Source organism: Macaca fascicularis, chromosome 15 (assembly GCF_037993035.2).
Source record: "Macaca fascicularis isolate 582-1 chromosome 15, T2T-MFA8v1.1".
NCBI lineage: Eukaryota > Metazoa > Chordata > Mammalia > Primates > Cercopithecidae > Macaca > Macaca fascicularis.
Window position 1 is genome coordinate 58,443,157 of NC_088389.1, and position 24,031 is coordinate 58,467,187.

A 24,031-nucleotide genomic window follows, 5' to 3' on the forward strand; every position below is an offset into this window, starting at 1 on the left:
GAAAATTAAAGCTGCTGGAGGCAGGCAGACAGTTATTTGTTTGTTTCTCTAAACAGAATAAGAATCATATTCCTTACAAGGTAGAATAAAGCTGAACACAAAATGGATTGGTAGTAGAATCAGACTTAGAACTTGCAACTTTTTAAAAATCTACATTTTTTCCATAGTTACATGTCAAGATCATGTGTAACTAGATCTCTACTATGTATGTATGTATGTATGTATTTATCTTAATGGTTAAGAACTACTGTATTTAAAAATATGAGTAAAAAATCCTTGAGAATTGTTCCTTTTAAAAGCGGTGAAACTTTACAAAGTTGGAGCCATTGTGTTGAGAGAGAGCTTATGGGCCATTGACTTCATTCTGTTGCAGATTAGACTCATTCCTTTCTTTTCTTTTTTTTTTTTTTTTTCTGTTCTAGCACATAGGGATCAGTCTTTTGCATTATTTATTTTTAAAACTTGTAGGGGCTGGACGTGGTGGTTCATGCCTGTAATCCTAGCACTTTGGGAGGCCGCAGCAGGCGGATCACTAAGGGTCACGAAGATCGAGACCAGTCTGACCAATATGGCAAAACCCCGTCTCTACTAAAAATACAAAAATTAGCCAGGCATGGTGGTGTGCACCTGTAGTTCCAGCTACTCAGGAGGCTGAGACAGGAGAATTGATTGAACCTGGGAGGTAGAGGTTGCAGTGAGCCGAGATCGTGCCACTGCACTCCAGCCTGGGCAACAGAGTGAGACTCCATCTCAAAACAAACAAACAAACAAACTTTTAGGTTCAGGGGTACACGTACAGGTTTGTTATATAGGTAAACTTGTGTCACGGGGGTTTGATGCACAGATTATTTCATCACTCAGGTCACTCAGTTTCTTCTATGTCATTCTCTTACATGATTCCAACCTTGGCTCGACCATCTACAATGGTAAGGAATTAATTATTTTGAGTCTGCTCATGACATTTAAAGAGAGTGACAATTTTATTTATTCTTGGTCAGTGGCAATCCACGTTTTCGTGGTTTCAAAGTGTTTATAAACTTGGAGTCCTCCTTAAGAAAAACAATAAAAAATCATAAATACAAAATTAAGTTGAAAATTAAGTTGAACTTCTGGAGGATTTCATGCAATGGAAGGGTCTTGAAACTTCAGCTTCATCAGCTTCACAGAAATTTTGCCTCTGTTTTCAACTGTGTCCACAGTTTTCCAAACTTAGTCATTTTGAGGCTTCTTACTTCTTGTGAATCTTGCTAGGACTATAAACCCCCAAAGGGTGAGAAATCACTTGATTTAACTAATTTCCATAGTGCCTGCCTGTTGTTAAAAGGAAAATCCTTTTCTTCACCAAATCTCCATTTAAGATGCTATCTTCCGTTCATCTCACTTGCTGATAAAGAGGAGCTCCCAACATCATCCCCCATATCCCTTTCATTTCTTGATCCAATGTGGGATCTACACTTTGGATCCAGTCAGGCATCCACACTTACTGTTTCATTGAAACTACTCTTAGGAAGGCTGAGAATGGCTTTTAAATGTAAAATCCTGTGGCCTCTCCTCAGTCTTGATCCTACCTGATATGTTGTTGGCATGCTGACAGTTTACTGTTCTCTCTGACAACTGCTCTTAGCTCATGTTAATGTCTCCACTTTTGTCTCTGCCTTACACTCAGGTGTTCCCTAAGATTCCTTACTCAGGCTTCTCTTCCATTTCTCCAGGTGTATTCTATCTACCCCATGACTTTGCTCGTCGTCATAGGCATGTGGCTTCCATGTCTGTACTCACAGTCCGGAACTGCTAACTACCTTCTGGATGTCTTCATACAGATTCCCTGAAAATATTACAACTTGAGTATTTATTTTACTTTTTATTCATATCACACCTTATTTCTAAGGGAATCACAGAGGATTCAAGTGACCATTTTCTTTTCTTGTTGAAGTCTTGCTCCTCAAGGCCAAGCTGAGAGTTGCCTCCTCTAGGAAACTTCCCTGCAATCTATTCATCACTTGAGATCTTATGTCATTTTCATTACACTGTGGTCATAGATTTCTATGATATAAAGCTGTGTTTGTATCCCCAAAGATTTGAGAGCTACTTGAAGGGAAGGAGCAGCCTTTTAATTATTTTCCCTTCACCTGTCCAACTCTGAGCATTAAGATCTTGCAGATAGGGGAGCACTCAGAAGTTGTTCTAATTCTGACCTCTGAATTGAACTAGAATAGAAGGGCAAGGCTTGATGCATCAAATAGTTTTAAAACATATAAAAGGGAAGTCTTTGACAGAGCAGGGAATAGACTTGTTAGTTATCTAGGTAGAAAAATATAAAAGATGAAAATACACTTAGTTCCTGTAAGAAATGTAACCAAACTTAAACAAGTTTAGAGAGATGCATAATGTGTTTCCAAGGGAAAATGGAGACATGCCATACCTTTCAAGTGTAGGCCACGGTTGACAATGACCATGATTTCTCAGGATTGTCCTGGCTTACACAAGACATCTAGTCACCCACAGATTTGGCAACAGTTCAATTATTCTGTTCAGTTCAGATGACCAAGCTGGCTAATAGATGCTTTCCACTTCACTGCAGTCTCTGGAGACACAAACGCTTGTCCACACCCCAGAATGAATCCAAGCTGAGGTTCAGCACAATTAGTTATTTGTTTCCTCTAACATCTGAACCTTGTGAGATTCAGCCACCTCCTGGGAACCAGCCGTCTGCCAACGAGGCATGAATAAAACAGAGAAGGTTCCAGCTGGCATCACCTGCTGTGTTTTGCCTTATTTCTCTACACACATTTCTAGACTTCTGAAAACCAGGGGCCTCTCTCAAGAGGACGCATGCCACATGGGCTGGGTCTCTGAGATCATGATTCTGTTTTTGACTTTTTTATTTTTTGAGCCTCAGCCTTACTCAGGCATTAGACAATGGATGGGGGACCACAATCCTCAGATTCTTGCCTGGTTGTGACCCCTGGCCACCCTCACATTCAAACCCTTCCATGATCAGCCCATTACATGTTATTAATCTTCAGATCATAAAAATATCTCGTTTAAGAGCCCATTTTTTATGAGAAACTATACTCTGCCAAGGTTTCTCTCTCATCCTGTAATATGGCAGTTTGGGTTCATTTTCATTATACAGCTATAAGCTATGATATTGTTGAGGTTTCACTGTTTGCCTTTCCTTTATGATACCTCTCTGTAAATACATGGATGACCTTTTCTCCTCATTCCCACTGCCACTGTCATAGCCCAGCCTATTGTCACAGCTTATTTGCTCTTTTTCTGCCTGTCAAGGTTGTAATGGTTAAGTGCCTGGATTCTGAAGTCATATAACAAGCTTAAATCCTGGGCTTGCAACTTACTAGCTGTGTGGCTTTGGATAAGTCACATAGTCTCCTTGTGCCTCAGCTTTTCCATCTGGGAAACTAAGGGTAACAAACATAACCATTTCCTAAGGTCATTGCAGTTAGTATGTTATGCTGCAACCTGTTAATATGTAACACATAAAGTGCCATATTATAGGACAAGAGAGAAGTTGTTTGCTTTTACAGGAGCTGAAAAAGTGTCGGTTGTTATTATGGTGTTATTATTATCCTTCATATGATCCAAGACACTTTGCATAGAGCGTTAGTTCAATTTTTGAATGAAAATAAGGTTATTTTATAGCCATTCTTGATGGTGGGGAAAAAAGCAGCTTCTTGTAGGTAGAATGCGTTTGAGAAGAATTCGGTAAAGATGAGGTATTCTGAGTGCAGGTGATCCTCAGGGATGGCACTGGAGAAGCAGATAAAGGATAAACTGTGGCTGACTTTTAACACAGGGTGAAGAAGCTGGAGGTTATGAAGCAGGCAGGGGAGAATCCCTGAGAGTTTTGAGCCAAGAGTGACAGTGGACACTGAGAGGTTAATCTGAAGAAGATGTCTGTCTCATTTAAAGGGGAATGGGACTTGCTTGCAAAGCCAGCCTTATAGAGTCTGCAAATCATTCATTCATTAAAAAGTTTCAATGGATATTTACTATTACATCCAGGTACTTGCTAGGCGCAATAGTGAGTAGACCTGACACACTTTATATTTTCATGAAGTTTATGGTGTAGTGGGGAAGAGGCCATTTTAAAACAAGGCATGGTAAATGCTGCAGAGGCATTGACCCCTCCTGCATCCATTCCACCCATTCCACTTCACCCCGGAGGAGTGCATGCAGAGTGAGTGGGATTGATCCCGCTCTCAACTCCAGGAATGTGATCTGATAAGTGTAAGCCAGTTGTTTCTAACTCTGATGCACATTCCAATTACTTGTGGAGTTTAACAAAATTATAAACACCAGGATGCCAGCTCTAGAGATGAAATGATCTGGGATGTGGCCTGGGAGTTGTTAGTGTACGTACAGATCACCAGGTGATGATAATACGCAGAACCACTGTTCTAGTCCAACCAGGTAATGTTACTCCTCTTGCTAGAATGTTTTGTTCAGGAACTATTCCAGAGATGGAGAACATTGTCCTAAGGCAGCCATAGCATATTACTGGTGTTGGCCATTGTGACTTGCTTAGAGTGGTCATCAGAGGGAACCCTAGTAGTTTTGTCAGATGGTTCTCTGAAGTGGGACTTTTTTTCCCTTTAACTATCTTCTGAAGGCAACTTAAGGAGTCAAGCATAGGCAGCAGAACAGCAGAGAAATGGGGCTGGAGCCCTGAGCAAAGCATGCTTAATGCTTTCCTACCTCTTAACTTTCTAGTTACTTGAACCAAATAAAGCTGCTTCAGTGTTGAAGCCAGTTTGAGATAGGTTTACTGCTACTTGGAACTGCAGAGTGACAGTAAAAGTCTCCTAATTGACTCAAGACATAATGTTATGGTGTAAGGTGCTTAACTCAGAAAAGATCAGGGAAAGAAGGAGTGGGTACTGAGGAGGAAGAGGACACTCTGTTCGTAATTAGAGGGGCAATGTGACTTATTGGAAAGGCAAAGTTTTAGGGTTGGATGTGCCTGGTTTTCAATTCTGGTTTGGCCACTTATTGGCTTTCTGACCTTGCTTCCTAAACTTTAAATTGGGGTATTATTAGAACTTGTAGGATTGTGATGAGGTTTGAGATTAATTATGAAATGAGATCAGCTCAGTGTCTGCTAGTATGTTGTAGATACTAAAAATAGGAGGACTATTGCTTTTCTAGTGGCAGCTGCTACCAGATAAATGGAGATGACAGGTACTGGGTTCTAGGGTTAGGGACTAAAAGGCACATGGTAGGATTCCATAGGCTGGAGCTCCTGAAATCTCAACAGGTTTAGATCTGATTGAGTACAGACATGATTATGAGTAGCTGGAATAGAAAGTAAGAGGCAAAAATAGAACAAAATGTTGTATGCTTTTAAGGTCTCTTTCTGTTATGGAGAATTATCTGTATGGGTTGCCCTTTTTGGCGTAGGTATGCTTCTATATAAGGAATCAATGTTTATCATATATAACAGAAACACCCTCTTTCTTGTATACTGTTGGATAAAAAATGATAAATGTTTGCTAGTGAATTCATTCTTTTATCAGTTAGCAGAAGTAACCTTGTGCCAGGTAAGTAACAATACAATTGGATCTTTACCTGTATTGCATTGTAGTTATGTCTCCCTAGAAGTGTATGCTAGTCACCTTGAATGAATTTGGGAAATACTCTGGCGTCTGATGGAAATTTGAGAACCACACTTTTTTTTTGTTTTGACTTTTGAGTTCAGGGGTACATGTACAGGTTTGTTACATAGGTAAACGTGTGTCGTGGGAGTTTGTTGGACAGATTATTTCATCACCCAGGTATTAAGCCTAGTACTCATAAGTTATTTTTCCTGATCCTCTCCCTCTGCCTCCTCCCACTTTCCACCCTCCAATAGGCCCCAGTGTGGGTTGTTTCCCTCTATGTGTCCATGTGTTCTCATCATTTAGCTCCCACTTATAAGTGAGAACAAGTGGTATTCGGTTTTCTGTTCCTGTGTTAGTTTGCTAAGGATAATGGCCTCCAGCTCCATCCATGTCCCTGCAAAGGACATGATCTCATCCTTTTTAATGGCTGCATAGTATTCCTTGGTGTATACGTACCACATTTTCTTTATTCAGTCCATCATTGTTGGGCATTTAGGTTGATTCCATGTCTTTGCTATTGTGAATAGTGCTGCAATAAACATATGCGTGCATGTGTCTTTATAATAGAATGATTTACATTCCTTTGGGTACATACCCAATAATGGGATTGCCAGGTCAAATGGTATTTCTGTCTTTAGGACTCTGAGGAATTGCCACACTGTCTTCCACAGTGGTTGAACAAATTTACACTCCTGAGAAACACATTGTTTTATTTAAAATCAGCAACATATTTATAAACTCTTTCTTATGAATTACTTCTTCAAAAGATTATATGTTCTATTATATACTAATTATTTAATAATCTCAAATTTAGAAGACTTTTTTTTCCTTTGTTCCTAGATGCTGGGGCAGTATAATGTGTACATTCAGTGGCTCCAACTTCTCACTTGGAATTAAGCACTACAGTCAGCAGATTATTATCAAAGGAGAGATAACAGGAGCCTACCCCAACCCCCTGGATCAGTCTCTTCTATACATGCTACTACTATGGCTTCAACTGCAATTAAAGCAAATTTAAAGAAATGTAAGTAACTAAATATAGATATCTTTTTCTTAACTAAACTGTAATTATAATCTTCCGTTGCCTGATAATGTTCTGTCACTGTCTGATCTAACTTTTGTTTTTTCTTTTCTTCACTTTGCTCTAAGGATATTGTCTTATTTTTTCATAATGATATATCTCATTCTCCTTTTTTAAGTTTTTCTGAGACAGGGTCTCACTCTGTCACCGAGGTTGGAATGCAATGGCACCATCTTGGCTCACTGCAACCGCTGCCTCCCAGGCACAAGTGATTGTCCCACCTCAGCCTCCTCAGTAGCTGGTACCACAGGTGCGCACCACTACGCCTAGCTAACTTTTTGTTTCTTTTCTTTTTGGGGGAGTGAGGGGTAGAGATGAGGTTTTGCCATGTTGCCCAGGCTGGTCTTGAACTCCTGAGCTCAAGAAAGCCACCTGCCTTGGCCTCCCAAAGTGCTGGGACTACAGATGTGAGCCACTGCACCCAGCCATATCTCATTCTTACTATTAGAATTTTCCCTTCGACCTTTGGTATGGCAGCCTTACTATCTCTTAGTACTCTGGTAAAGTGTATTTTCTTTGCAATTTATTTTTCTTAGGGATTCAAAACTCTTCTTTCATGTAGGTTTTCTTAGCTCCAAGTTGACTTTTGTGTTGAAGGAATAAGATTACTAAGACAGGCATAAACCTCATGACTGTCATTTTCCAATCAGATAAAGGTATAAATGGCTAACCATTTTATGTTACTTCACGTGTCTGATATGGGGGGAAAAGCATGAGCTATAGGTTCAAGACCCAGCTGTATAGTTTATCTTTGTGATCTAAGGCAGCTATTTAACCTCCTGGAAACTTAACTTTTTTTCATCTGTAAGATAACACAATCACTTAGATTGTAAGGTTTTTTTTTTGTTTTTTTTGTTTTTTTTTTAACTTTTATTTAGGTTCAGGAATACATGTGCAGGTTTGTTACAGGTAAAACTTGTTCCACGGGGGTTTGTTGTACAGATTATTTTGTCACCCAGGTACTAAGCCTAGTACCCAATGGCTATTTTTTTTATCCTTATAGGATTATTACAAATGTGAAATTAGGTGTGTAAACCACCTAGTGTGGTACCCACACACAGTGAGTGCACAATGAATTTTAATTTCCTGAACTCTCTTACTTCTCTCTCTAGAGGCTTATATTTGGGATAAAATTATTTGCACAGAATACTAATTATTCTAGTTTAACCACTTGAACAGCTTGTAACATACTTTAAACCTTATTCTCAAAAGAATGATGCCTAATTTTTCTTGGGCTTAAATATAAAGTTCACTGCATTTCTTAATTGCTCCAGAATACTGAGAGAACTGACAGTTAATCATTCAAAGCTATTATCAGTGATCTTTAAATAAGACATGAAGGATAGGAGGAATTCCAGAATACTTGGAATGAGCAAATATCCCCGATTTCGAAAGAAAAAAACAAAATATGTATGCCGCCCTCCACAAACAGAGTGGATAGCTTTATATTAATTCCTGAATTTCTAGCTTGATATTAATCCCTGGAAAAATTCTAAAAATGGCAACTATACTTATGATTTGTAAACAATTAGAAAAGTAGTAATTGTCAGGAACTGGTATGGTTCTACTAGGACAAGGACATTTCCTTATTTTCCTTGTTCTTTTAAATAATTGAGACTGGGGAACATAGTGGGACCCCATCTCTACAAAAAATAAAAATAATTAACCAGATGTGGTGGTGAGTGCCTGTAGTCCTATAGTCCCAGCTACTCAGGAGGCTGAGGCAGGAGGATTGCTTGACCCTGGGAGGTTGAGGCTGCAGCAAGCTGTGATTGCACCACTGCACTCCAGCTTGGGTGACCGGGTGAGACCCTGTTTCAAAAAGAAAAAAAAAAGTTAAATAAATAAATAATCATAAGTCCTGTGGATCATGTTAAAGCTATAAACATAGTGTATGTATTTTGATGTAGCAAACCTTCTAGCAAAATTCTCATGATATTGTTGTTGATAAAATCCTTAGAAAGATGTGGCCTGGATTGTTTATCTATCTTCTATTTTTATCTTTATTCTAAAAAGATTTTTGATGGCTTTAACAATACATAAAGTTTAATAAGATGATGCAAAAGAGTGAGAAAATTAGGGTAAAGGAAAAACAACATTAAAGGAAATAAGAGGGAACGGAGTGTGTTGTTGCTTCATAAAATGTGTGCCATGACATTCTGTTATTCCATACTTTGTACACTTCCTAGAGGTAGTTTACAAATGTTGCTGTGGGCTTCCTAACAATCAAAGTAAAGAGGAAACATCATAAATACAAGTGTCTATAGGAAAGAGAAACAGCACTGAGAGCACTGAAGCTTCTGTTGGGTCCTTGCAAAGAGGACATATGTCATGTAGTAAACCATCTGCTCAATAAATCCTTACATGAAATGCAATGGTGAGTTTTGAGGGCTGCTTCTTATGAAGTACCTTTATGTAGGCCAAAATATTTTATTGGGTAAAAAAACTTCTATGGGCAATTGTGGTTTAGGGGTCTTGCGAATGTCATCAAGATATGTAACTCTCTGATAGTTGGGAAGTGTTTTTACCATTAGGCTCTAGTTCAGCAGCCTGCTTATAAAACTTCTCCAAAGATCATTCATTACAGGGTTGATGTCTTTACTGCTTTGCTTTTTCCTTCGGTAGTAAGAATTATCATCAAATATAAAGTCTTTGAAAACACTCCTCACATTTTGGAATGATGAAAATTTGGAAGAGACAGTAAATAATAGTTAAGTGGTCTTGATATCTGGCATATTGGGTTAAAGCTTACAAGATAAAATTTAGTAGCTATAAATATATAAAATAGTGAATTTGAGTTAAAAAGTGAATCCTTGAGTGACAGAACCAGGGACACCCTGAAAGTAAGGCACACTATTTGAGAAGGACACCAGGAGCTTCCACACCTGCAAACTCAGATGAGACAATAATGTGGCATGGCTTCTAAGAAAGCCAGAGTTGCATGTGTGGAAGCATTGTGCACACAGAGGCTCTACAGAGACCTGGCCCAGGCCAGGTCACATCATGAGCCTTCTGTTAAAATTTCCTGCCATTTCCCAAGAGAGCTATTCATTCAAAGGAGAGTGTCTGGGATGCTGAGGAGTCTAAAGGAAAATTTAGAGAAGCTATAGATCCTTATCCTAGAAATGAGAAGATAAAACAAACATAAAATCTGCCTTAGTTGAAGAGATACTATGTGATCAGGAAAATAATTTCCTCCCTTATATGGTTGGGTCTTTGTCCCTGACAAAATCTCATGTCAAATTTTAATCCCCAATGTTGGAGGTGTGGTCTGGTGGGAAGTGATTGGATCAAGGCAGCAAATTTCCCCTTTGGTGCTGTTCTCATGATAGTGAGTGAGTAATCATGAGATCTGCTGTTTAAAAGTGTGCAGCACCTTCCACCCTCTCTCTTCCTCTTGCTCTGGCCATGTAAGACATGTCTCCTTCCTCTTTGCCTTCTGTCATGATTGTAAGTTTCCTCAGGCCTGCCCAGCCATGCTTCCTTTATAGCCTGCAGAATCGTGAGCCAATTAAACCTCTTTTTTTTTTTTTAAATAAATTACCCAGTCTCAGGTAGTTCTTTATAGCAATGCAAGAATGGACTAATACAGAAAATTGGTGCTGGAAAGTGGGGCATTGCTATAAAAATACTTAAAAATGTGGAAGTGACTTTGGAAGTGAGTAATGGACACAGGTTGGAACAGTTTGGAGGACTCAAGAAGACAGGAAGATGAGGGAAAGTTTGAAACTTCCTAGAGACTTGTTGAATGGTTTTGACCAAAATGCTGATAGCGATATGGACAGAGATGGCCAGGCTGATGAGGTCTCAAATGGAGATGAGGAAATTACTAGGAATTGGAGCACAGGTCACTTTTCTTATGCATTAGCGAAGACGTTGGAGGCATTGTGCCCTGCCCTAGAGATCTGTGGAAGTTTGGACTTGAGAGAGATGATTTAGAGTATCTGGTAGAAGAAATTGCTAAGCAGCAAGGTGTTGAAAGTGTGACCTGGCTGCTTCTAACAGCGTATGCTCATTTGCATAAGCAAAGAGATTATCTGAAACTGGAATTTACATTTAAAAGGAAAGCAGAGTGTAAAAATTTGGAAAATTTGCAGCCTGGCCATGTGGTAGAAAACAAAAACCCATTTTCTGTGGAAAAACTCAATCCTGCTGCAGAAATTTGCATAAGTAAAGAGAAGCCAAATATTAATAGCCAAAATAACGAGGCAAATGCCTCCAAGGCATTTCAAAGACATTCATGGCCTTTCCCATCATTGGCCTGGAGGCCTAGGTGGGAAGAATGGTTTTGTGAACTGGGTCCCCAGGGCCCCGGTGCCCTACACAACCTTGGGACACTGCTCCCTGTGTCCCAGCCACTCCAGGTCCAGCCATAGCTAAAAGGGCCCCCGATACATCTCAGGTCACTGCTCTAGAGTGAGCAAGCTCTAAGCCCTGGTGGCTTCCATGTTGTGTTAAGCCTGCAGGTGTGCAGAGTGCAAGAGTTGAGACTTGGGAGCCTCCACCTAGGTTTCAGAAGATGTAAAGCCTGGATGTCCAAGGAGAAGCCTGCTTTGAAATTGGGGTCCTCATTGAGAACCTCTACTAGGGAAGTGCAGAGGGGAAATGTGGGGCTAAAGCCCCCAAACAGAGTGCCCACTGGAGCACTACCCAGTGGAGCTGTGAGAAGAGAGCCACCATCCTCCAGACCCAAAAATGGTAGATTCACTGACAGCTTATACCATGCACCTGGAAAACTCACAGACACTCAATGCTAGGCTTTGAGAGCAGCTGTGTGGGATGGGCCCTGCAGAGCTACAGTGGAGAAGCTGCTCAAGGCCTTGGGAGCCCACCCTTTGCATTAGTGTGGCCTGGATGTGAGACATGGAGTCAAAGGAGATTATTTTAGAGCTTTAAGATTTAATGACTGCCCTGCTGGGTTTTGGATTTGCTTGGCACCTGTAGTCCCTTGCTTTTGGTGGATTTTTTGCTTTTGGAAATGGATTGTTTACCTAATGCCTATAGCCCCATATTATCTTGGAAGTAACTAACTTATTTTTTATTTTACAGGCTTATAGGTGAAAGGGACTAGCCTTGTCTCAGACGAGACAATGGACTTTAGACTTTTTAGCTAATGCTGGCATGAGTTAAGACTTTGGCGTACTGTTGGAAAGACATGATTGTATTTGGAAATGTGAGAATGACATGAGATTTGGGAGGGGTTGGTGTGGAATAATATGGTTTGGGTCTTTATTCTTGCTCAAATCTCATGTCAAATTTTAATTCACACTGTTGGAAATGGGGTCAGGTTGGAAGTGATTGGATCAAGGGGGAAAATTTCCCCTTTGGTGCTGTTCTCATGATAGCGAGTGAGTAATCATGAGATCTGGTTGTTTAAAAGTATGTAGTATCTTCTCTATCTCTCTATTCCTCCTGCTCTGGCCATGTAAGATGTGCCTCCTTCGTCTTTGCTTTCTGTCATGATTGTGAGTTTCCTGAGGCCTCCCCAGCCATGCTTCCTGCACAGCCTGTGGAACCGTGGGCCAATTAAACCTCTTTTCATTATAAATTACCCAGTCCTGGGTTGTTCCTTATAGCAATGTGAGAACAGACTATTATACTCCTGGATAAAGCTAAAAGAAAAAAATTTAACAAACTACTGATTGATTACATAGGAATATATAAAAGAAAAACATAATAATTAGAGCTATCTGAAAAATCAAAATGGTCTTTCTTTTGAGTGGTGAACTTCTCATTGCTGGAAGAACTCAAAGTGAGTCTGCATAGCTTCCAGCAATGCTGTAGAAGATAGTTTGATGAGGATGAGAGATTGTTCTAGGTGACCTCCAAGTTCCCTTCTCACTGAAAGATTTTATGCATCTTTACCTGAAATGGCAGAAATTTCAAGAGTTAAAAAATCCACAAGTTATTTAAAGAAAAAAATCAATTTAGTCTCAGACTATTGTTAGTGTCTCAGAAGATCTGCCTCCAAATGACTAAGTTAAAGTAACACAAACAGAAGATGATGAATCATGCTGCTTTTCCTAATGGTCTCCAATATGCAAAGCCCAAGTTCACAGCTGCTACTCTGAGTGACTACATGGGGAGGGAGAAGTAAATTATGGTAGGTATAACACTGTAATGTTCCTAGTTGGTAGCTTGTGTGTATGTGATTACCTAGTATTCCTTATCAGCTGTTTTTTTTTTTTTTTTTTTTTTTAACATTAGTCATACTATTTAAAACAACCATCCTTTTTTCATTTATTTCAATAAGCAGTGTTCTTTTTGGAAGAGTAAGACATTTGATTTAAAAGTGGAAGCTTTTCTTAGCTCTTGTATTAGTCCGTTCTCACACTGCTATGAAGAAATACCCGAGACTGGGTAATTTAAAAAGAAAGAGGTTTAATTAACTCATAGTTTTGCAAGGCTGGGGAGGCCTCAAGAAACTTACAATTGTGGTGGCAGCAAGGAGAAGTGTTGAGCAAAAGGGAGAAAAGCCCCTTATAAAACCATCAGATCTCTTGAAAACTCACTCACTATCACAAGAACAGCATGGAGGTAACCACCCCTATGATTCAATTACCTCCCTCTGGGTCTCTCCCATGACACATGGGGATTATGGAAACTACAATTCAAGATGAGATTTGGCTGGGGACATGGCCAAACCATATCAGCTCTTAAGTGTATATGATGTGATTGTACATATATATGTATTTGACAGGGTGATTGTGAGTCTCAGGTGAGGTAATTATTCAGGCACTACTCTCTCTTCTTATTCTTGACCCAGGTCACTGAGGTGGAGACAGGGTCATGGGAGTGGGGAAAATCACTTACTCACTTCTCCGCCACCAGAATAAAGGAAGTCTTTAGTGGTGGGTGGATAGGATTTTGGAAAGGGTCTCTAGAGGGTGAGCAAGCAGGACAGATGGTCCCCAACTACATCTCCCAATTCCTAGTGCGAGGGCACTTAGTTGGCTGGGTTTTCTTTCTTGGTACTCTTGGGGCTTGAATGAGGGAAAATTCTGAGGTGTGCTAGACTGATAACAGAAAGGTGATTGAACCTAGTCTGGAATGGGGATTGGGTCACCAAAGATAAGGAAGTTCAGGGGCTGGAAAGAACAGGAGGGGCCTCGAGCTATTTAATCAGGGGTAGAATTGAGGAGAAGACTCTGAAAGTTCAAGTCCAAGGTCTAAAGCCAGAGTAGGAACCAATGAAGTGTCTAAATATTAGAAGAAAGAAAAGAATCAGATGAAGGCTGCCCACACAGATTCTGCTAAAAGCACTGTGGTCTTCACAGGATAGCTTTTATTTTATCTCCCTCACGGACAGCTCAGAGGCTTGTGACACTAGCTAAGGCCAGAGGTTCCCTAGAAGCTTGTCTTACCAATAAGCATGCAATTCCTTGATAAATAAAAGTCCACTGTTTCTCTCCAAGAAATCTCCAGGACAGATGGGCCAACTGATTAAAAGGATCTGGTTCCTTTAGGGCTAAGAAATGAATTTGGCAAATCATATTGCTAATCTCAGTGCAAATTCCTCAGCTGAGAGACCTATGGAAACTTTGGTCAGTCGTCTCTCTGGTTTCAATAAGTGAATTCCATTGCAAAACGGCCACGTAAGTTTGTCCCCTCCCCCTCCTTTCCTTGGCAGCTCTGTTTAGCATGCACCCAGGTGGCTTCTGGGTAAGGCATGCAGAGGTAGCTAAGGATGGTTTATTGCCTCTGGTGTGTCCTTGCACGGTTTTTGCCCTCAGATATAAACTGAGCCCTTAGCATATCTTTTCTATACTAGTAAAGTCTGTGTACCTTTATTATATCCTGTAAAAGTCTACATATCTTTCCTATACTTGAAAGCTATGCCATCAACTTAATCATAATATAATTCTGATTGGATACTGTCTTAAATTATACTTATGCATTAATTTCTAACAATTTACAGTTGCATTTTACTATTTTTATTAGTCCAGTGAATGCTCTTAATCTTGTATACCATCATAAATGAACTATTTGAATTCTTGAGGATTCCTTTAAAGGCTCCTTTATGTATGTGCACCTTTTTTAATAGATTGAGACTTCCTTGAGATTCTTTTTTGATTCCTTTGTCTATAAAGGGATAACACTCAAGACCTTAGGATGACCTCATGTGTATATATCTTATTTATTATATGCACATGCATATGCATATATAAAATAAATGTATTTTAAATAATATATATATTAAATAATAAAGATATTTACAGTTGACCCTTGAGCAACATGAGTTTTAACTACACTAATCCACTTATATATGAATTTTTTTCAATAAGTGGATTGGAAAATTTTTTTGAGATTTGTGACAATTTGAAAAAAGTTACAAACAGCATAGCTTAGAAATATCAAAAAAGTTAAGAAAAATTAGGTATGTCATGATGCATAAAATATATGTAGTACTAGTCTATTTTATCATTTACTACCATAAAATACACACAAGTCTATAATAAGAAGTTAATCAAAACTTAGGCATACAGACTGTACATGTTACCATTCACAGTCCAGAGAAATGTAAACAAATGTGAAGATGCAGTATAAAATCATAACTGCATAAAATTCACTGCAGCACGTACTGTACTACTGTAATAATTTTGTAGATGCCTCCTGTTACTACTGTGGTGAGCTCAGATGTTATGAATATCCACTTAAAGCACTTTGTGACAATAATCATCTCTGTGAGGGCAGATTCTCTCTTCAGTAAATTGTGAATTGCAGCAAAAAGTGATCTCTCGCGGTTCTCATGTATTTTTCACCATGTTTAGAGCAATACTGAGAACCTGAAATAACACTGTGGGACCCATACTAAGAGCCACTAGTGATGCTGGAAGTGCTTTCAGGAAGCAGAGAAAAGTCATGGATTATAAGAAAAAAGTGGAATAGTTTGTTATGTACTCTAGATTGAGGTCTGCAACTGCAGTTGCTCACCATTTCAGACAGATGATTCATCTTATAAACAGATGACATAAACTTACGGTATGGATAAATACAGTACAGTATTGTAAATGTTTTTTCTCTTCCTTATGATTTTCCTAATTGCATTTTCTCTTTTCTAGGTTACTTTATTGTCAGAATATAGCATGTAATACATGTAACAAACAAAACATGATTTAATGAACTGCTTATGGTACTAGTAAGGTTTTGGTCAACAGAAAGCTGTTAGTAGTTAAGTTGTTGAGGAGTCAAAAGTTATATGGGATTTTAGACTGTACAAAGATCCTGTAACCCCTTTGTTGCTTAAGGGTCAACTGTATGCAAATTAAATACATACATACTGTTGCTCTTCTGAGCCTATTTTTCAATTAGACTGAAATTTTTTCTTCTCATAACTCCCCACATAGTAATACCCAATAATAAGTATTATATTGCTTTGATTTATAAGTGATCTACTCAGGTATGAAATTATTCCAATTTTTTCTTCAACAAAACTTGAGCATCTATATTATGTGCTGTCTGTCTAGGTCATCTGGCATCTTATTTCATTTAATCTGTAAACCAACTTTGAAAGTAGGAATTATTACTCTAACTTAATGGATAATTAAACTTACACTGAGGCTTAGGGAAAGTTAGAACCTTGTATAAGTCCAACCGGTAAGCCAAAATTTGAACCCAGGTATTTTGATTTCAGACCAAATGCTGACTTTTTGTGGACATCACTGAGTTCATCAATAAGGAATGTATGTAAATTGCTCAGATTGTTATTGTGTAGAAATTGTATCTCTTTTTCCCCTAATCTTGTAAATTGTGTCAAAATACATGACTTAAAATTACCATCTTAACTGTATTAAGTCTTCCAAACCATGAGTATGTTTTTATTTATTTATGTCTTCTTGAATTTCTTTCACCAATGTTTTGTAGTTTTCACTGTACAAGTCTTTCCTTCCTTGCTTAAGTTAATTTATAAGGATTTTATACATTTTGATGCTATTGTAAATGGGGTTGTTTTTGTAATTTCCTTTTGAGATTGTTCATTGTCAGTATAAAAATGCAACTGATTTTTGTGTTTTCACTTTGTATCTTACCACATTGCTTAATTTATTTACTAGTTGTAACAGATTTTTTTTTTTTTTTTTTTTGGTGTAGTCTTCAGGGTTTTCTGTATATAAAATCGTATCCTTCCATAAACAGAGTTAATTTTACTTCTTTCTTTCTAATTTCTATGCCTTTAATTTCTTTTTCTTACCTAATTGCTTTGGCTAGAACTTCTAATACCATGTTGAATAGAAGTGGTAAAAGTGGGCATCTTTGTCTTATTCCTGATCTTAAAGGAAGAGCTTTCAGCCCTTCACCACTGAGTATGATATTAGCTATGGGCTTTTCATATATGGCCTTTATTATGTTAAGGCAATTTCTTTCTATTTTTATTTTGTCAAGTGTTTTTATCATGAAAGGGTGTTGAATTTTGTGAGATCACTTTTTTCTGCATCAATTGAGATGATCACATGTTTTTCCCCCTTCATTCTGTTATTGTAATATATTACATTGATTGGTTTTCATATATCGAAATAACCTTACATTCCAGGAATAAATCCCACTTGTCATGGCGTGTAATCTTTTTAACTGCTGAATTTAGCTTGCTATATTTCATTGAAGATTTTTTGATCAGTGTTCATGGAATTGTCTCTTACTTAACTTTTTCTGCTTGATTATACAACTCAGATTTTTATGTCGTAAGTGCTAAGTAAGTTTGTGTTGAGTCTGTGGTGTCAATAGTATTGACAATCTTGAGCTTATATGAATCAGAAAGGTACTGTGGTGGTGAAAGAGTCCAAGTTGTCTTTTGACAAGAACATCTTCCACCAGATGCATATAATATCTGCGGCAGAAGGAAGAGGAACCAAATTTTATGTTTAACACTGACAGCAGTGTAGGATCCAAGATGCCAAATTGGGTAAAAGGCAGCACCAAACAATCAGAATTTAGATATAAATATTCCCCATCCAGAGAGCAAGTAATTCATCCTTCTTATTGGGAGTGGAATGCCCTGAGTATATTAATAAATTGTGGCTATTTTCTGGTTCTTGCATCAATCTGTAAACCAAAAGCAAAGTTCTAGGCCCCCCAACCAATTGGCCAAGAGGTCCTCCTCTTGGCCAAGGGGCCCCCAAAGAAACCTGAAAAGCTAATTCAGGCCATGACAGGATGTAAGGGTCAGACGTGCCTCATTATACTTTCCTTCTTTTGGAGTTTAGACATAACTAGGCAGTGTTAACATTAAAACAGAGATGTTAAGACTGACAAAACAGACTCTTAGTTGCAGTAAGATACTGAAAGGTGACAATGCGCTGGCGGCCCTCGCTCGCTCTCAGCGCCTCCTCGGCCTTGGCGTCCACTCTGGCCACACTTGAGGAGCCCTTCAGCCCACCACTGCACCCTGGGAGCCCCTCTCTGGGCTGGCTGAGGCCGGAGCCAGCACCCTCTGTTTGTGGGAAGGTGTGGAAGGAGAGGCGCAGGCAGGAACTGGGGCTGCGCTCGGGGCTCTCAAGGGCCAGCATGAGCTCCGGGTGGGCGCCAGCTCAGCAGGCCCCGCACTCAGAGTGGCCAGCCGCTGGGCAGTGAGGAGCTTAGCACCTGGGCCAGCAGCTGCGGAGGGTGCGCCTGGTTCCCCAGCACTGCCGGGCTGCCCGCACAGAGCTTGAATTCTCGCCAGGCCTCAGCTGCCTCCCCACGGGGCAGGGCTCAGGACCTGCAGCACACCATGCCTGAGTCCCGACCCCACACGCCGCCTCTCCCCTCCCCCCTCCCCCTGTCTCTCCCCTCCCCCTTCACCTCCCCCCTCCCCCCACCTCGCCTCTCCCCTCCCCCCTCCCCCTGTCTCTCCCCTCCCCCTTCACCTCCCCCCTCCCCCCACCTCGCCTCTCCCCTCCCCCTCCCGGCATCTCTCCCCTCCCTCTCCCCTCTTCTCCCCCCTCCCCCCGCCTCCCCCCTCCCCTCCTCCCCCCACCTTTCCCCAACCCGTCTCCCACCCCGCCCACGGTGGGCTCCTGGGTGGCCCGAGCCTTCCCAATGGGCACCTGAGCCCTCCCTACGGGTGCTGCTGCCTGCTCCATGGCACCCAGTCCCATTGACCACCCAAGGACTGAGGAGTGCAGGTGCCTGTGGTGTGGGGCTGGCAGGCTCCTCTGCCCGTGGCCCTGGCATGGGATCCACTAGGCAAGCCAGCTGGGCTCCTGAGTCAGGTGGGGACTGGGAGAACTTATATGTGGAGCTAGAGGATTGTAAAAGCACCAATCAGTGCTCTGTGTCTAGCTAATCTAGTGGGGACTTGGAGAACTTTTATGTCTAGCTAGAGGATTGTAAATGCACCAATCAGCACTCTGTGTCTAGCTCAGGGATTGTAAACGCACCAATCAGCACCATGTCAAAACAGACCAATCAGCTCTCTGTAAAATGGACCAATCAGCAGGTTGTGGGTGGGGCTGAGCCAGCAGCTGCAACTCACTGGGGTCCCCTTCCACACTGTGTAAGTTTTGTTTTTTCCCTCTTTGCAATAAATCTTGCTGCTGCTCATTCCTTGGGTCCACACTGCCTTTGTCAGCTGTAACACTCACTGTGAAGGTCTGCAGCTTCACTCCTGAGGCCAGCGAGACCATGAACCCACCACGAGGAATGAACAACTCCGGACAGGAGGAACAAACACCTCCAGATGCACCACCTTAAGGGCTGTAACGCTCACCGTGAAGGTCTGCAGCTTCGCTTCTGAAGCCAGTGAGATCACGAACCCACCAGAAGGAAGAAACTCCGAACATGTCCGAACATCAGAAGGAACAAACTCCAGACACACCATCTTTAAGAACTGTAACACTTAGCGTGAGGGTCCGCGGCTTCATTCTTGAAGTCAGTGAGACCCAGAACCCACCAATTCCGGACACAATACCAAATTCCAACATTACTCTGGTGTAGCATCATATGAAAGATAACAGGCCCTGAAAGATATCAAAGTATTTTACCCTCAAATATGTTTATTTGACATATTCTGAAACAGCCCTGTAAACTGTCTCTTGTGGGAGAAATTTGCATTCTGTAGAAAATCTCCTTTCCTTATTAAGTTTTTTTTTCTGGAGAGTCTGACACCTTTTAAGGTCTGTTAAGAGACATTCACCATTTATATTCTCTGAAACCTGCTACCTGGAGTCTTCATCTACATAACAAGAGCCTGGGCTTCCACAACCCTGTTATCTAAACTCAAGCATTTCTTTATGCTGAATTCAACTCTTCAGGCAGGGCTTAACTCTTTCAATGAATCGCCAATCAGGAAATCTCTGAATCCACCTATGAGCTGGAACCCCTGCCCCATCCCCTCCTATCCCTCTCCCCCACTTGGAGATGTCCTGCCTTTCTGAGCCAAACCAATGTATACCTTACATATATTGATTTATGTCTTTGCCTGTAACTTCTGTCTTGCTAAAATGTGTAAACCAAGCTATAACTCAAGCAACTTGGGCACATGTTCTCAAGACCTCCTGAAGCTTTGTGACAGGCCATGGCCCTTAACCTTGGCAAAATAAACCTTTAAATTGATTGAGACATGTTTCAGATACTTTTAGAAGTCTAATGAACTTCTACCCTACCTAAAATAAATTTCTGGCTGGGTGCAGTGGCTTAAGCCTGTAATCCCAACACTTTGGGAGGCTAAGGCAGGCAGATCACGAGGTCAGGAGATTGAGACCACCCTGGCTAACACAGTGAAACCCTGTCTCTACTAAAAAAAAAAAAAAAAAAAAAAAAACAAAAAATTAGCCGAGTGTGATGGTGGGCACCTGTAGTCCCAGCTACTCGGAAGGCTAAGGCAGGAGAATGGTGTGAACCCGGGAGGCAGAGCTTGCAGTGAGCCTAGATTGCACCACTGCACTCTAGCCTGGGTGACAGAGCAAGACTCTGTCTCAAAAAAAATAAATAAAAAAAATAAATAAAAATAAATAAAATTTCTGAGAGGTAATGATTACAATGAAAAACAGTGCCATCATAATGGTATGGCAGAAAATTTGGGTGAATATTTATACAATGCTGGATGTGAGAAAGTCTTCCTAACCATGATGCCAAAAATAAAAATAGAAATCATAAAGGAAAAATTGGCTACACTCAACTAAATAAAAATTAGCAATCTCTATCCTACCCAAAGTGATGTTAACAAAATAAAAAAGCAAAAGGTAAAATGGGAAAAAAAAATTGCAACGTATATGATAGTCAAAATGATAAAATCATTAATTTATTAAAAAATCTCATAAATCAAAATGGGCAAGTTATTAAAGAAGAAATATAAAGACCAATAATCATATGAAAAATAAAATCTAATTCGATAATTAAGAAATTCAAAGAGAAAGAAAGATGTGATTTTCTAACAATTACAAATGAAGAAAATAATCTAGTGTTGGAGACAGTGTGGAAAGGCACATTTATACCCCATTAATAGGAATGTAAATTGGTACTATCTTTATGAAGGCCAATCCAGAAATACATATTAGAAGCTTTTTAAAAAAGTGTACCACCTTTATTCTAGTAATTATACTTAACAAAATGTATTTAAAAGAAATAATAATATCTGCAAAGAAGTGGTTAGAAGAATGTTCATTAAAAATATTTAAAATAGCCAAGAGATTTAGAAACGTAAATGTCCAGAATTAGGAAGTTATTTAAATAAATTATTTAATACTCATATAATGGGATATAATGTGATGATTAAATCTAAATTATAGTTGAATATTGTTGGAAGTGGCTTTAGCTGGAATTAGTGGTGGTGTTCTGAAGTCACTGTTACATGGCAAGGATCAAATCTGCTCTGGTTAATACTTCTGACCTTTCATTCTCCAGAATCAGACACTGTTATGGTCTTGTATCATCTTTCACATCCTAAGATCACCAAACTGCTGATGTTTACTTTCCTTTTTCTTAGAACTTTTGACTTCCACCTTTCCTGAAGTTTGCATCAAGATTTTATGCGTGTTAGTATTTGTTTGATGTTTTTTCATGCTTTCTGTTTTTTCCACATGGGCTCTGACGTCTAAATATTGACAGGCTTCCAAGTTCAGTTCTTGGACCTATTTGTTTTTTTTTAAATCTACACTTACTATCTGAGTTATCTCTTCTAGTCTACAGCTGTCAATACCATCTATATCAAGCTTGTCCAACCCATAGCCCATGGGCTACATGTGGCCCAGGACATCTTTGAATGTGGCCCAACACAAATTAATAGACTCTCTAAAAACATTATGAGATTTTTGGCCGGGCGCAGTGGCTCACACCTGTAATCTCAGCACTTTCGGAGACTAAGGCAGGCTGATCACGAGGTCAAGAGATCGAGACCATCCTAGCCAACATGGCAAAACCCCATCTCAACTGAAAATACAAAAGTTAGCTGGGTGTGGTGGCGCGCACCTGTAGTCCCAGCTACTAAGGAGGCTGAGGCGGGAGAATCGCTTGAATGCAGGAGGCGGAGGTTGCAGTGAGCCAAGATCACACCATTAAACTCCAGCCTGGGCAACAGAGTGAGACTCCGTCTAAAAAAATATTAAATAAAAAAATGAAACACAAACATTATGGATTTTTTTTGGTGATTTTTTTGTTAGCTCAATTAGCTATCATTAGTGTTAGTGTATTTTATATGTGGCCCAAGACAATTTTTCTTCTTCTAATGTGACCCAGGGAAGCTAAAAGATTGGACACTCCTGATCTATTTGCTGATAACTCTCAACTTTCTAACCTAAACACCCCAAGACTCAGACTAAACAGATCTATCTATTTATTCAACAGCTCCCGTTTGATGGCTGATCAACTCTAACGTCCAAAGCTGAATTCCTAATTTCCTCTACTGCAAACCTACTCTTTTCACAGTGCTCCCCTTTCAGTACGTGATAACTCTATTCTTTCAGTTTCCAGGGCCAAACATTTTGGTAACATCCTTAACTCTTCTCTTTCTTACAACACATATCAAAACTGTCACCATATCCTGAGGCTGCTTTTTCTAAATCTATGTAGAATCTGGCTGCCTCTTACCCCCTACATGGTTCCAAGCCACCATTTCCTGGATTTTTCCAGCCTCCTAGTTGGTCTTCATGCTTCTACTTTTGCCCTCTATGATCTACTCTCAACAAAGGGGTCCTTCAAAAACCCGTCATATGATGTCACTCTCATGCTGAATACTCACCAATAGTTTCCACCTCCCTCAGAGAAAAATTCAAGACTTTCAATGATATGCAAGGTCCTATGTGATCTTGCTTCCAGCTACCTTTATGACCTCATCTTCTATTACCCTTTTCTTTACTCTGTTCCACCCACATTGGCCTCCATACTGGATCAGCATGTCACTCCATACTGTGTCCGGAACATGCCCAAGTACTTTCCTGCCTTGGGGTTACTGCCTGGGATGCTCTTCCCTTAATACACATGAAACTCCCTCCTTCCCTACTTCAGGTCTTTGCTCTAAAGTCATCCTTTTTATTTAGGACATTCCTGACCATGCTATTTAAAATTAAAATCCCCTTTCCTCCTTTATGTCTTTACTTATACTCTTTTCTTACTTTCATTCCTGCCACAGCATCTATCACCATATAACCAACTTAGTTTTTATTGTCTGTGTCCTACAACAAGAATGAAGGCTTCATGAAGACAGATGTTTTTCATCTTTTGCTTACTACTTTATCCCAATTGTTGAGTATGGTGCCTGGCACATAGTAGATACTCAATAAGTATTTGTTGTTAAATGAATCTACAGATGCTACATCTAAGGACCTACTGAGATGTTCTCCTTGGTGCTAAGATGATGAATAAACCTGAGACACTTGGAAACTTCTAAGCTCTTATGGGATGAATGATGGTTATTATATCATAAGATGCCCAGGCATTACAAGGGAAAGGTAAGATGAGACCTCTGAGGCTCAATTAGGATAACAGATATTTCTTCACTCTCTTTTGATTATGTTCCTGTCACTTGACATGGGATGTAGCTTGTTATGATGATGGAGGGAAGACTGCTGAAACTGGGAGAGGACTGTGAAATATTATAATGGGAGACAGTTCAAATATCCCACTTAGAACTAGTGGGTGGCATTTGTGGAGTAACGATATTATCTCATTATCTAAATCTCCTAAGACTGTGAGTATCCTGCCAGTTTCTATTTTATTTATATAACTCATTACTTCAAGGCTGTTATAGGAAGTTTCTGACTCTAGCAAGAAATATGAATTGACAGGGGAATATATTCATTATATATTGAATTTTAAAAGAAGATTATAAAATACCATAAAGATGGAAATTTTATTTAGTTAGGAAAAGACCCATGCTTTCTATCATGTGTCTAATGATACATCTGACAAGATAATGTAA

General features: G+C 39.9%; 1 long non-coding RNA gene across 1 annotated transcript in view; it reads left to right on the forward strand.

Moving 5' to 3' along the window:
* LOC141408628 (uncharacterized) overlaps positions 1–6,644 on the forward strand; it is a 79,667-nt gene extending 73,023 nt beyond the window's left edge. Inside the window, exon 2 of the long non-coding RNA XR_012424508.1 lies at positions 6,462–6,644. This is a non-coding gene — a long non-coding RNA (uncharacterized lncRNA). The remainder of the gene's footprint in view (positions 1–6,461) is intronic.
* Positions 6,645–24,031: the final 17,387 nt, after the last annotated feature.